The sequence below is a fragment of the Nicotiana tomentosiformis genome, chromosome 7 (assembly GCF_000390325.3).
Source record: "Nicotiana tomentosiformis chromosome 7, ASM39032v3, whole genome shotgun sequence".
Taxonomy (NCBI): domain Eukaryota; kingdom Viridiplantae; phylum Streptophyta; class Magnoliopsida; order Solanales; family Solanaceae; genus Nicotiana; species Nicotiana tomentosiformis.
This window is the reverse complement of record NC_090818.1, coordinates 111,052,216-111,067,955: the sequence shown is the minus strand read 5'-3', so window position 1 is coordinate 111,067,955 and position 15,740 is coordinate 111,052,216.

Below are 15,740 nucleotides of genomic sequence, written 5' to 3'. Positions count from 1 at the left end.
TAATAGAACTTTTAAAAGAAGTTACTGATGATAAACTTCGTGAAAAAAATTATAAATTTGGGTGCAAGTTCAAGTTCTTTAAAACCTTTTGAAAAACAAAAGAACGAATTTGAATATTCTGCGCCTTATTCTTTGTCAGAAATTAATAACCGACTTAATAATAAAATTACACCAACCAGAGATGCTTCTTTCGATGATTTAAAGGTTGAAATTGAAAGTTTAAAAAGGGAGATTAAATCTCTTAAACAAAATCAAATGATTTGTGATCACAGGATTACTCAGATAGAGAAAAATAATTCCGTAACTAAGTTTTTTAATGATAAAAACAAAGGTATTTCTGAAAATGATATTGAGGAAGAACCTATTAGACTTGATTCTAAACATGATATGTTTTTGGGAATGATGCAAATTGTTACTTCCCATAAATGGTATATCAAATGTATTATTCTAATTGATAATAGTTTTTCTATTACAAATATTGCTATGATTGATAGTGGAGATGATGTTAGCTACATTCAAGAAGGTTTAGTACCTACTAAATATTTTTTAAAAATTACTCATATGGTTAAATCTGTATCAGGACATGCTTTAGATATAAAGTATAAATTGCCTAATACGGGTATTTGTCAGAATAAAATCTGCATTTCTCACTTCTTTTTCTTGGTTAAAAATCAGTTATACCCTCCAATTATACTTGGAACACCTTTTATTAATGTTATTTATCCTTTTACTAGTATAGACTTAAAAGGTTTTACAGCTACTTATAAGGATAGAAAGATAAGTTACACTTTTGTTACAGATCCCAGAACTAGAGATATAAATGCTTTAATTGATATGAAGCAAAGATATATTGATTCATTACAATTAGAATTATTTAGTATGAATATATTTGACACTTTAAAATCCACTAAATTACAGGAAAAGATTAAATTGATTTCCGAATAAATTGCTATTGATATTTGTGCTGAGCATCCTAGTGCTTTTTGGAATCGAAAAAAGCATATTGTCACTCTTCCATATGAAGATAATTTCTCTGAGGATGATATTCCTACTAAATCTCGACCTTGTCAGATGAACGCTGAATTGGTAGAATTCTGCAAAAAAGAGATTGATAATTTGTTACAAAAGGATTTGATAAAACCCTCAAAATCTCCTTGGTCTTGCAGAGCTTTTTATGTTAATAATGCTGCTGAAAAGGAACGTGGTATTCCTAGATTGGTTATTAATTATAAACCTTTAAATAAGTATTTAAAATGGATAAGGTATCCCATTCCCAATAAAAAAGGATTTATTATCAAGATTATATGATGCCAATATATTTTCAAAGTTTGATTTAAAATCTGGTTATTGGCAGATTCAAATATTTAAAGAGCATACTTATAGAACTGCTTTTAATATTCCATTCGGGCAATATAAATGGAATGTTATGCCTTTTGGTTGAAAGAAGAGATCCAGTGATAGCTCCTACGCGGGGTAGAGGTCGAGGCCGAGGTCGTGCCAGAGGCCGAGGCAGGGGCAGGGCTCAGCCTAGGGCCCGAGCAGCAGCCCCAGCAGTGGAGCCTCAGATAGAGATTGGCGAGGAGGTTCCAGCCCAGACTGTTCCTGTCGGACCAGCTCAGGTTCCAGAGGGGTTCATTGCTACCCCAGTTCTTCAGGACGCTTTGGTCTGTTTGGTAGGCCTTATGGAGAGTGTGGCCCAGATTGGCGCATTCCCCATGGCACCAGCAGTCTCTCAGGCTGGAGGAGGAACCCAGACTCCTACCACTCCCGCTCTGGAGCAGATGGCTCCCCAGTATAAGGCTCCAGCAGCTCAGCCAGTCAGATTAGTTCAGTCGGTTATTGCGGCATAGGTCGGAGATGGGCCAGCTATGTCTTCTAAGGCTTTATGGAGATTGGACAGGTTTACCAAGCTCTTTCTTGTTCACTTCAGTGGTGCCCCTTTTGAGGACCTCCAGGAGTATCTTGACAGCTGTCGCGAGGTTCTACGGAACATGGGTATAGTGGAGACCAATGGGGTCGATTTTGCTGCATTTTAAATGACTAGTTCCGCCAAGAAATGGTAGAGAGATTACTTGTTGACCACACCAGCTGGGTCGCCTGCTCTTACTTGGGACCAGTTCTCTCAGATCTTCATACAGAAGTTTCTGCCTAACACATTGAGGGAGGAGCGTCGCCGTCAGTTTGAGCGTCTCCAGCAGGGCGGTATGACGGTTACTCAGTATGAGACCCGTTTTGTGGATTTGGCTCGTCATGCCATTCTTCTGCTTCCCACTGAGAGAGAGAGGGGGTGAGGAGGTTTATTGATGGACTTGCTCAACCTATCAGATTGCAGATGGCAAAGGAGACTGGGAGTGAGATTTCTTTTCAGGCGGCTGCTAATATCGCCGGACGAGTCGAGATGGTTCTTACTCAGGGAGGTCAGGGGTCTGACAAGAGGCCTCATCATTCCGGTGAGTTCAGCGGTGCCTCATCTAGAGGCAGGAGTACTTTTGGTAGAGGCTATCCTCCCAGGCCATTTCACTCAGCGCTCCGGGCATCCCACGGTGCCTCAGGTGGTCGTGGCCCTCAGATGCATTATTTCGACCAGCTAGCCTACAGTTCACCACCAGCTCCTATTTGTGCACCTCCACTCCAGAATTATCAGGGTGGTCATTCAAGTCGACAGGGTCAGTTTCAGGGTCAACAGTCACAACAGCCGAGGTTATGTTATACTTGTGGTGACCCGAGGCACATTGCTAGATTTTGCCCTCGGGCAACGGGTAACGGGCGGCTCACAGCATCAGAGTTCTCGTGCCATGGTTCCGGCACCAGTTGCTGCACCACCTGCTCAGCCAGCCAGAGGCAGGGGTCAGGCAGCCAGAGGTAGGGGCCAGACAGTTAGAGGTGGAGGTCAGGCCGTTAGAGGTGAAGACCAGCCAGCTAGAGGCCGTCCCAAGGATGTAGTTTGGGTGGTGGGGCCCAGCCCCGGTGTTATGCTTTCCCAGTTAGGCCTGAGGCTGAGTCATCTGACGCTGTTATCACAGGTACTGTTTCAGTTTGCAGTAGAGATGCTTCAGTTCTATTTGATCCGGGATCTACTTACTCCTATGTGTCATCCTATTTTGCTTCCTATTTGGTTGTGCCCCGTGATTCCTTAAGTGCTCTGTATATGTGTTCACGCCTGTGAGAGATGCTATTGTTGTAGATCGTGTTTATCGTTCGTGTGTGGTCACTATTGGGAGTCTTGAGACTCGTGTAGATCTTCTACTTCTCGACATGGTTGATTTTGTTGTCATACTGGGTATGGATTGGCTGTCACCTTATCATGCTATATTAGATTGTCACGCCAAGACGATGACCTTAGCCTTGCTGGGGTTGCCTAGATTAGAGTGGAGAGGGAATCTTGGCCATTCTACCAGTAAGTTTATCTCTTTCGTAAAGGCTCGGCATATGGTCGAGAAGGGGTGTCTAGCTTATTTGGCTTATGTCCGTGATTCTAGTACGGAGGTTCCTTACATAGATTCGGTTCTGGTTGTTCGTGAGTTTCCAGAGGTTTTTCCTGCAGACCTGCCGGGGATGCCACCCGACAGGAATATTGATTTCTGCATTGATTTGGCTCTAGGCACTCGGCCTATTTCCATTCTGCCATATCGCATGGTCCCGCCAGAGTTGAAAGAATTGAAGGAGCAGTTGCAAGATTTGCTTGATAAGGGCTTCATTAGACCTAGTGTCTCGCCCTGGGGTGCACCTGTGTTGTTTGTGAAGAAGAAAGATGGATCGATAAGGATATGTATAGATTATCGGTAGTTGAACAAAGTCACCATCAAGAATAAATATCCATTGCCGAGGATTGATGATTTATTTGATCAGCTTCAGGGTGCCAAGTTATTTTCAAAGATTGATTTGAGATCTGGCTACCATCAGTTGAGGATTAGGGCATCCGATGTTCCTAAGACAGCTTTTCGAACTCGGTATGGGCATTATGAGTTTTTAGTGATGTCATTTAGGCTGACAAATGCCCCAGCAGCCTTCATGGATTTGATGAACTGGGTGTTCAAACCCTACTTGGATTCCTTTGTGGTTGTATTTATTGATAATATCTTGATCTACTCCCACGGTCGAGAGGAGCATGAGCAGAATCTTCGGATCGTTCTTCAGACTTTGAAAGACAGCCAGTTATATGCTAAGTTCTCAAAATGCGAGTTTTGGTTGAGATCAGTTGCTTTCTTGGGTCACGTTGTGTTAGCAGAGGGTATTCAGGTGGATCCTAAGAAGATTGAGGCAGTCCAGAACTGGCCTAGACCCACATCAGCTATAGAGATCTGTAGTTTCCTGGGTTTGGCAGGATATTACCGTCGATTTGTGGAGGGGTTTTTATCTATAGCAGCCCCGTTGACCAGATTGACCCAGAAGGGTGCCCCGTTCAGGTGGTCAGACGAGTGTGAAGCGAGCTTTCAGAAGCTCAAGACAGCTTTGACTACGGCACCGGTATTGGTGTTACCCATAGGTTCAGGATCTTATATAGTATATTGTGACGCATCTCGTATTGGTCTGGGTGCGGTATTGATGCAGGGTGGCAAGGTTATTGCATATGCGTCACGGCAGCTGAAGGTTCACAAGAAGAATTACCCTATTCATGATCTAGAGCTGGCAGCCATTGTTCACACGCTGAAGATTTGGAGGCACTATCTTTACGGTGTGCCATGTGAGGTATTCACTGATCATCGGAGCTTGCAGTATTTGTTCAAGCAGAAGGAACTCAATTTGAGGCAGAGGAGGTGGCTGGAGCTATTGAAAGACTATGATATCACTATATTGTATCATCCCGGAAAGGCCAATGTGGTGGCCAATGCTTTAACTAGAAAGTCAGTCAGTATGGGTAGCCTTGCATATATTCCAGTTGGTGAGAGACCGCTTGCATTGGATGTTCGGGCCTTGGCCAACCAGTTCGTGAGGTTAGATGTTTCTGAGCCCAACCGTGTTCTGGCTTGTACAGTTGCTCGGTCTTCTTTATTTGAGCGCATCAGAGATCGGCAAGATGACGATCCTTATTTACTTGTCCTTAGAGACACAGTGTGGCACAGTGATGCCAAGCAGGTTACTGTTGGAGATGACAGAGTTTTGAGGATGCATGGTCGTATTTGTGTGCCTAATGTGGATGGACTTCGTGAGTTAATCCTTGAGGAGTCCCACAGTTCCCGGTATTCTATTCATCCGGGCGTCGCCAAGATGTATCAAGACTTGAGGCAACATTATTGGTGGAGGCAAATGAAGAAGGACATAGTTGCCTATGTAGCTCGGTGCCTAAATTGCCAGCAGGTAAAGTGTGAGCATCAGAGACCTGGTGGTTTACTTCAGAGGTTAGATATTCCCGAGTGGAAGTGGGAGCATATCACTATGGACTTTATTGTTGGACTCCCACGGACTCAGAGAAGGTTCGATGCAGTTTGGGTCATTGTGGACAGGCTGACTAAGTCAGCTCATTTCATTCTTGTGGCAGTTACTTATTCCTCAGAGCGGTTGGCAGAGATTTATATTCGTGAGATCGTCTGTCTTCACGGTGTGCCCGTGTCTATCATTTTTGATCGAGGTACGCAGTTTACCTCACACTTTTGGAGGGCAGTTAAGCGTGAGTTGTGTACGCGGGTTGAGTTGAGCATAGCATTTCATCCTCAGACAGACGAGCAGTCTGAGCGTACTATTCAGATCTTGGAGGATATGCTCTGCGCTTGTGTTATTGACTTTGGAGGTTCTTGGGATCAGTTTTTGCCGTTAGCGGAGTTTGCCTACAATAACAGCTACCAATCGAGCATTCAGATGGCTCCCTATGAGGCATTATATGGTAGACAGTGTAGGTCGCCAGTTGGGTGGTTCGAGCCGGGGAGGCTCGGTTATTGGGTACAGATTTAGTTCAGGAGGCCTTGGACAAGGTCAAGATTATACAGGATCGACTTCGTACAGCTCAGTCCAGGCAAAAGAGTTATGCTGACCGTAAAGTTCGTGATATTGCATTCATGGTTGGAGAAAGAATATTGCTTCGGGTATCGCCCATGAAGGATGTTATGAGATTTGGGAAGAAGGGCAAGTTGAGCCCTAGGTATATCGGGCCATTTGAGATCCTCGAGAAAGTGGGGGAGGAGCTTATCGACTTGCGTTGCCTCTAGGGTTATCCTTACTTCATCCGGTATTCCATGTGTCTATGATCCGAAAATATCATGGTGACCCGTCCCACGTGTTAGATTTTAGCTCTGTCCAGTTGGACAGGGATTTGACTTAAGAGGAGGAACCGATGGCCATTCTAGACCGGCAGGTTCGTCAGTTGAGGTCAAAGAGTTACCCTTCAGTTCAAGTGCAGTGGAGAGGTCAGCCTATTGAGGCAGCTACTTGGGAGTCCGAGTACGATATGCGGAGTAGATATCCCCACTTTTTCACCAGCCCAGGTATTTTTCTATGTTCGTTCGAGGACGAACTGTTGTTATAGAGGTGGAGAATGTGATGACCCAAAAGGTCATCTTATGTTTTAGAACTCGAATCGGCGATCTTAAGCCTTAAAAATCTCATTTTTACCTTTCTCGATTTGCGTGCGCAGTCCAGGCGGTTTTCCGGAAAGCTTTTATGTTGAAAACTAATGAAAATAAGAATTTTTGCCTTAAAAGTTAATTTAGTTGACTTCGGTCAACATTTTTGGTAAAGGGGCCCGGATCCGCGCTTTGACGGTCCCGGTGGGTCCGTATCAAATTATGGGACGTGGGCGTATGCCCGGAATCGAATTTGGAGGTCCCTAGCTTGAGTTATGAATTTTTGATGAAAATTAAAAGTTTGAAAATTATTTATTTTTAAGAATTGATTGATATTTGGCATTGTTAGTATCGGGTCCGTATTTTAGTTCCGGAGCCCGGTACAGGTTCATTACGATATTTAACACATGTCTGTGAAATTTGGTGAGAAACGGAGTTGATTTGACGTGATTCGGACGTCCAGTTGAGAAGTTATGGATTTTAAAGTGTTCTTGAGAATTTCATTTGAATTGGTGCTAAATTTAGAGTTCTAGGTGTTATTTTGGCGATTTGATCGCGCGAGCAAATTCGTATGATATTTTTAGACTTGTGTGCATGTTTGGTTTGGAGCCCCAAGGGCTCGGGTGAGTTTCGGATAGGCCACGAGATGTTTTGGACTTTGGAAATCTGGTTTTTCTGCAGAATCTGTGTTCTGGCATGTCCTTCTTCGCGTTCGCGAAGGTACCCTCGCGAACGTGAAGAGTAATCTAGTGAGGCTGAGAATCCTTCTTCGCGAACACAAACGCCTGGTCGCGAACGCGAAGTGATGGGGGATTTACCCTTCGCGAACGCGTCCTGCTCATCGCGAATGCGAAGCACTTGGGGACCTGGGGGAGGGTTGGTCGTTCTTTCATCGCGAACGCGAGTAACGTCTCACGAACGCGAAGGCCAGGGGAGCGTAACCATCACGAATGCTAGCAACGTCTCACAAATGCGAAGGCTTGGCAGCCAGTACCCTTCGCGAACGCGATAGTGGCCTCGCGAACGCGATGCACACTGTCGCCCAGTGCATAAAACAGAATCAAACACGGGTTTAAGCCATTTCTTTAACATTTTTCAAGAACCAAACGGGTAGAGGCGATTTTCAAGAGTCATTTTCTTCCCCAAAGTGTTGGTAAGTGATTCTAAACTATTTTCTTTCAATTACCCATTACATTCCTTGAATTATCAACCAAAAATCTAAAGTTTTTATGGTAGAATTAAGGGTTAGGGTAGAAAATAGGGATTTCGGGAATTTGGGTATTTAGACCTCAATTTGAGGTCGGATTCCAAAACTAATTACATATTCGGGCTCGTGGGTGAATGGGTAAAAGAATTTTAGTCCGAACCTCGGGTTTTGACCAAGCGGGCCCGGGGTCGATTTTTCTACTTTTTGGAGAAAAATTTGGAAAATTTAATTTATGCAATATAATTGATTCCTTTAGCAATATTTGATATTATTGAGTCATTTTTGAATATATACGAGTGGTTTGGAGGTGAATTACAAAGAAAAAGCTGTGATTGAGGATTAAGTGGCCTTCGGAGCGAGGTAAGTATTGTGTCTAACCCTGACTTGAGGGAATTAGGAACCTTAGATTAATTGCTAAGTGAACTTCATGTGAGCGGCGTATATGTGAGGTGACGAGTACCTATGCGCCGCTAATTTACCTGTTTTTCCATGTTTCTCTGTTTTTCTGACATTGTCTCATTCCTATGCCAAATTGCTACGTGTTATACTAGTGTTATCCAAATTATCTTTTTATTATGTTTACGGATTTTCTGGTGATAATTGAGTTTTTATTTCAAGTTGAGATTGATATTATGGAACCAAATGTTGAAGTATGATTTGTATTTGTTATTCTATCTCCCTGATGTTATTTATGCATTGAACTACGGTAAGGGAGAGTATTAATGGACGAAGGGTGATGCCGTGCCATATTGTGAGTGTTAATGCACGAAGGGTGATGCCGTGACATATTGTGAGTATTAATGCACGAAGGGTGATGTCGTGCCATATTGTGAGTGTTAATGCACGAAGGGTGATGCCGTACCATATTGTGAGTGTTAATGCACGAAGGGTGATGTCGTGCCATGATATGAGAGTAAAAGCACGAAGGGCGATACCGTGCCGTTTCTATTAATTTTATGGTGAGATTGAGAGTAAAAGTACGAAGGGCGATGCCATGCATTTTTCCTTACTGTATTCACTATTACTGTTGATTCATGGTATATTGACTGCTCTGGTGATTATTCTGTTGTAGTTCTTTATCTTGTATTCCCCTCAGTATGTTTCCCCTCCCGACATTTCCTGTTTAGTTCTTCATTCCTGCTATTTGCGTATACACTGTTAAATTGTACAGGTTGATTGTAGGTGCCTTGCCTTAGCCTCATCACTACTTCGTCGAGGTTAGGCTCGACACTTACCAGTACATGGGGTCGGTTGTACTGATGCTGCACTCTGCACTTTCTGTGTAAATTTTGATACCGGCTCTGGTTGATCGAGATTTTGCTATTGGTCCGCTGTCCGGAGACTCAAGGTAGATCTGTCGGCGTCCACAGACCTTGAAGTCCCCGTCTATCATTTCTGTTCTGCTATTTCTTTTATTCAGACAGTTGTATTTCTTTCAGACTATTACTTATAGTAAATTCTAGAATGCTCGTGAATTGTGACTCCAGATCCGGGTGGTAGTAATTAATACAGTTTTTAGGATATTCCGCACTTATTATATTTTATTTTAGTTAATTATTGTTACTTAATGAATGAAAATAAAGAATTAGTTTAATGATTCTCTAACGTTGGCTTGCCTGGCAAGTGAAATGTTAGGCGCCATCACGGTCCCATCGGTGGAAAATTTCGGGTCATGACATTTAGTAGGAATATCATCCTCAGAGAAATTATCTTCATATGGAAGAGTGACAATATGCTTTTTTTCGATTCCAAAAAGCACTAGGATGCTCAGCACAAATATCAATAGCAATTTGTTTGGAAATCAATTTAATCTTTTCATGTACTTTAGTGGATTTTAAAGTGTCAAATATATTTATACTAAATAATTCTAATTGTAACGAATCAATATGTCTTTGCTTCATATCAATTAAAGCATTTATATCTCTAGTTCCGAGATCTGTAACAAAAGTGTAACTTATCTTTCTATCCTTATAAGTAGCTGTAAAACCTTTTGAGTCTATACTAGTAAAGGGATAAATAGCATTAATAAAAGGTGTTCCAAGTATAATTGGAGGGTATAACTGATTTTTAACCAAGAAAAAGAAGTGAGGAATGCAGACTTTATTCTGACAAATACCCGTATTAGGCAATTTATACTTTATATCTAAAGCATGTCCTGATGCAGATTTAACCATATGAGTTATTTTTTGAAAATATTTAGTAGGTACTAAACCTTCTTGAATGCAGCTAACATCAGCTCCACTATCAATCATAGCAATATTTGTAATAGAAAAACTATTATCAATTAGAATAGTACATTTGATATACCATTTATGGGAAGTAACAATTTGCATCATTCCCAAAAACATATCATGTTTAGAATCAAGTCTAATAGGTTCTTCCTCAATATCATTTTCAGAAATACTTTTGTTTTTACCATTAGAAAACTCAGTTACAGAATTATTTTTCTCTATCTGAGTAATCATGTGATCACAAATCATTTGATTTTGTTTAAGAGATTTAATCTCCATTTTTAAACTTTCAATTTCAACCTTTAAATCATCGAAAGAAGCATCTCTGGTTGGTGTAATTTTATTATTAAGTCGGTTATTAATTTCTGACAAAGAATAAGGCGCAGACTATTCAAATTCGTTCTTTTGTTTTTCAAAAGGTTTTGAAGAACTAGAACTTGAATTTGCAGCCAAATTTTTAATTTTTTCACGAAGTTTATCATTAGTAACTTCTTTTAAAAGTTCTATTACATTATCAGATGTAATAGTTTTCATGTTCAAATCTTGAAATTGAGATTGTAATTTATAAAATTCATCATCATCACAAGTACATGTATTACCTTTGCAAGCTGTACAAGTATTATTAATATTTTTATCACTATCAGATAAATCAAGTAAATCGATTTCAACTTCAGATTCTAACTCAGAATTATAATCAAATTCTGATCCAGAAGTGTATAACAAACCATAAACCTTATCACGTAACTCATCGTCTAGTTTTAAGGTTTTCAGCTTTTGAAGCATACAATTTGGAGCTATATGGCCAAATTTTCCATATTTATAACACTTAATATCAGCAAGATCTCGCTTAGACCTATTTTTCGTAAATCTAGTAGACTTGCGATGAGCTTTCCTAGCATCAAGCTGTTCTTTGGATCTATATCTCGATCTCTTTTTCTTACAAAGACTGTCTGGGTTATGATACCTATTTTTCTTTTTCTTGCTATGAACAGAAGTCTCGGGTAAACCGAACTGGGTGCAAAAGTCTCCTAATTGTGATTTTTCCTTAAGCTTATCTATCTTAAGCTGTCTGGACAATTTTAACTCATTACAAAAGTTTAATCCTTCTTGTGTGCATACTCCTATCAATTTTTCATAGGTATAATCTTTGTACGGAATTTCCCTGTAACTACCCCTTAGAGTTTTTCATACTTTTTCAGCAAATAATGAGGGAAGGCCATCTATAAACTTAGCTTTTCAATGTTCATACTTATTTTCGGGTAATTCCATTACTCTACTCATAAAAATATCCTTATACCATCTAAACTCGCTTAAGGTCCTACATCTAAGGCTATTTAGCAGAGTACAGACAGTCTCGTTCTGATTGGTAAATCTACCATTGAAATGTTCTAATATGGTAAGAACAAGGGTGTAAACAGCATCTTCTCTATTTTTCACTAGAGCCATGCCTAAGTTATCGACTCCTTCGTCAATGGCTATTGCATTAATAACCATCGCCTTTTCTTCAGTACTTAAATAATTATCCCACCAGCCACGAAGCTGGCCAGTAAAACCTGCAATAATCATTTTGCAAATAGTTCTATCTGTATTTTTTACACATTTACATATAGTTGCATACATAAGCATTCTATGCACAAGAATAGTCAATTGTCTATCAGTTAAACCATCAAGATTCCATTCATAAATTTCGGAACCACTATAAGACGTATTAGTCTGATTCCAATCCCGTTCTTCTATTAACACATATTGAGGAGTAGGGCGATTATAATAATAAGTTTGCATTCTGGGTTTATCAGCATACTTACTATTCTTTTTGGGATAACCTCTGAGTTTATTAAACTCTTACCAAACTTCATCTTTATAATCAGAAGTAGTATCTAATTTATCAGCAAATTATTTTGATAAATCAATAGGTTTAATATTTAAACCAGATAACTTTTTATCAAGAAGTTCTTCTAAATCATTTAACGATTTGAATTTAAAATCCTGAATCTCAGGGGGTCTTTGAACATGAGTAAGAACAATTTGAGCTTCTGATTTGCTTCCTGAAATAGAGGTAATATCAGTTATCTTCTTGCTAGTACTCATTTCCTTTATCAAAACTGTTAATTCATTAAGTTTTTTATCAAGAGAACGGATATGTTCACCCAAAACTTTAACATATAAACTTAAATAATTATTTTGAGAAATTAAATTATTAATTTCTGCGATGCTGACTGCAGCAACATCTTCATCAATAAATTTTTGAAATGCAGTAAACGTAATACCTGTATTATTAGGTAAAATAAAAGGTGCTTGAGGTGGGTATATGGCTTTAGTAATATTACCACTTCCATCTTTATAAGATCTTTCTAAAACCTTTATGTAAAGTGGTAAATAAGTGGTTATAAACCAAGGAACAAAATACATAATTTGATTATGTAAAGCACAAGTTTCATAAAATTTTTGAGAAATATTATTTAAATCTTCTTTACTATAAGTATCAAAAAACCAAGTTTTAAACCGGTTCCATTTATTACTAAAAAAATCCTTTTGAACATATTTTCTAGCTTGTAACCCTGGACTAAAATCTATTTGGTGTGGAATCATTAAACATCATTGGGGTTGAAATCCATTTTGGATGTAGAAGGAATATCCTTATTAGAAATATTATCATTATCCTGAACAATATTAGTTTGAGGGTTAATCTTAACCATTTCAACAGGTTTATCACTTTTAGTAGAAATAGTGTGTAAAGATGCAACACGATTTTGAGCTGGTCCATAGACTGGTTCAACAGGAGAAATATGTTGAATTGCAGGTAAAAGTCTATGATTGGAAAATGAATGCCTATTAGGACTAATAGTAGGCAAAAGTCTATTATTAGAAAATGACTGTCTATTATAAGTGGAACTATTATCATCAAATTGAATGCAAATCCTACCATCCGGATTTTGAGTAATATGAGAATATTCAGTATTACTGACAACATTTGTTATTTGACTTGGGGATATAACTGTCAGCAAACTATATGGAAGGTCTAACCTTTTACTCGAGCAAGATGTTTGTCTTAATCTAATACATACTCTTATTGAGCCCATGTGTCTAGCGATTCTAACCGTAAACGAAGATGCCCCTTTTCAACATATTTAACGGGCTAAGGTTCACGGCTTGCTAGACGGAGCCACTAAGGCAAAGCCAATAAGAGTAGTACTAGATTAGACTGTACCACCATCTCGAAACCAAGCCAAGAAACTATATTAAAAAATCCTTTATATTTTGATAGAGGCCAGATCTTTCATGGTGTATATAGGAGAGAAGTTAGATATTCAACATAGATATGTAATTTCTTAGCCGGACATAGTCACGACCAGAGAGGAGAGACTAGAGAAGAAACTTAAAATTAAAGTAAAATAAATACCTCTTGAGGCCGGGATGCAAGGCCTGAATGCAATGAACTGGAGATTTTATTTACTTCAACGGAAAACAGTGTACTTACAATAGAGAGAGAGAGAGAGATTTACTAGAGAAAGAGAGTTTTGGCTGATGCCTCTCTCGGAATGAAGAATGATCCTATATATAGAAAGAGAAAAGAACATAAAGAATCTATGCACAGTAAAGTGGGTCCTATATGTGGGTCCCTTATACAGTGAATTTACTGTGTATACAGTGTTTCTACTGTATAAACAGTGTATCTACTGTTTAGTGGGGTCTGTATTCAGTGTTTCTACTGTGTAAACAGTATATCTACTATTGAGTGGGGTCTCCGGCGGCTTCACTGTTGATCACACTCCACGTCTCTCTAATTCTTTCATTTGCTGGATGAAATCTTCTGCATTCTCTATGGCTTCATCAGATAATATCTTCTCTGATTGAATAGGCTGGGAATCTTCTGCAATATCATCGTTGCTAGTTTCACTCCGCATTGAAGTGTCAGATTTTTCATACTGATTAATAGATTGAAGCAAGTTTCTTTTTACTTCTTCCAAATATTTATTAATCATCTCATCTTTATCTCCTTCTTGAAAAGAGATTCTTCTAGCAATATGCTTAATTGAACTATCGTCAATTATTCCCTTATGGGGAGCTGCTGAGTATTCTTGGATTTTTGTTTCAATAGAATCCAAGAGTTCTTGACCGTATAACATTTTTGTCTTGGGATCCTTTTTCATTAATTTATCCCAAAAATTATTGTAAAATGTCCTATATAAGCAAGGAATCTGTTCTTCAGTGAATCCCAGCTCGGGAGTCCATTTATGAATCCATGGAATAGAGAATTCTATAAAGAAATATATTTGATCATTTTTTTCCAAATAGCAGATATGATCTGCGTGGTATAACTCATTCAAATCTGGCGAAACTTTAGTCCATTCTTTGTATAACATAAGAAATGGGTCAGGTAATATCTTGACTGTTGGACCGTGGTATGACCACCAATTTAAGAACCAATTAGGAATTGGACCTTCAAATATCTTTGCACATACCTTTACGAACCAGGTATGTTTATGTCTCTCATTATTATAATAAAGCACTTTATCAAAGGCTTGGATATAATCCCAATATGTGAAATTCATATGAGATTTGTTGAGGCTTATCTGCGTTTCTTTCATTGTGAAAATCCCCCAATCTTTAACAAATATAATCTGTTTAATAATAACTTTTGAGAAATTATAAATATTCTCATCTGTGCTATAACCGAAAAAGTGTTAAAATTCTCCACTGCCTGTGCTGGTGAGAATAGTCTCATAATAAGAATAGATTTTGTATGACTCACTCGGATAATATAATCCATTAATTAAATACCTTTGGAATATCTTCCAGGGTTCATCTTTTCTCTGTATCTCAGAATTTTCTAAAAGAAATATCATTTCTTTTTTAGATAATTTTTCATAGGACTTTATATCATCAGTGTCCTCTTTGGCAATTGAAGAAAGCGTATCACTTTGCTTTTGAGCAGTCAAATATGCATGCAAATGACCGTATAACGGGTTGTCTTCTGGACATAATATTCAACATTATTATTATTATTATTATTATTATTATTATTATTATTATTATTATTATTATTATTTGTTGTTATTATTATTATTGAGACGGTATTTGACATATAAAGCTGACATAGAGTTCATTCAAGCAAGTTCTAGGCAGGAGATAATCCCCTAGGAGTTTTAGTACAAGAAGCCAAGGTAAGGCACGAGATGGGACTCATGACAAATAATAGGTTATCAGAATTGCAGAGAAAGCTTAAGGTAGGTAGAAACCATTCAAATCGCACACATATAATGGGCGTGCATCTGAGCTTAGAGTTCAAACAGGTTCAGATGCTAGAAAAGCACAGTGGTACAGAATAATTCCAAAGAAAACATGAATACAAACAGAGGCAAACAGTAGCATATTGATTTACAAAGGCCTAAATGACATGAGCATACAAAGCATGAACACAAGCAAGAGAGAATGAAATTGCGAGAGCCTCAGTACTTACTAGTATGCAGAATTAACGAGCAAATAAGGTAGAAAAATAAATGCCCGCAGCATCTTGCTTATCAGTTGCAAAGAGATAACAGCAAAAACCCCAACCTTTTTAGTGTGTCAGAGTTCCAAAGGGTCTTAGATGAACCCCGGGCAGTGCTCACACTGAGAGTGGTCAAACAGTCAAATTTCAGTGGCCTTGTCTTTCAGCCGGCCAAGAGCCCAAGTTTTAGAATAGTGCAGAATAAGTGAGAGTGAGAGAATAATAGTAGCTCATGTCCGATTAGGGGAATTAGGGGAGGGGTTTATATATATGGGGATTATTATTATTATTATTATTATTATTATTATTATTAT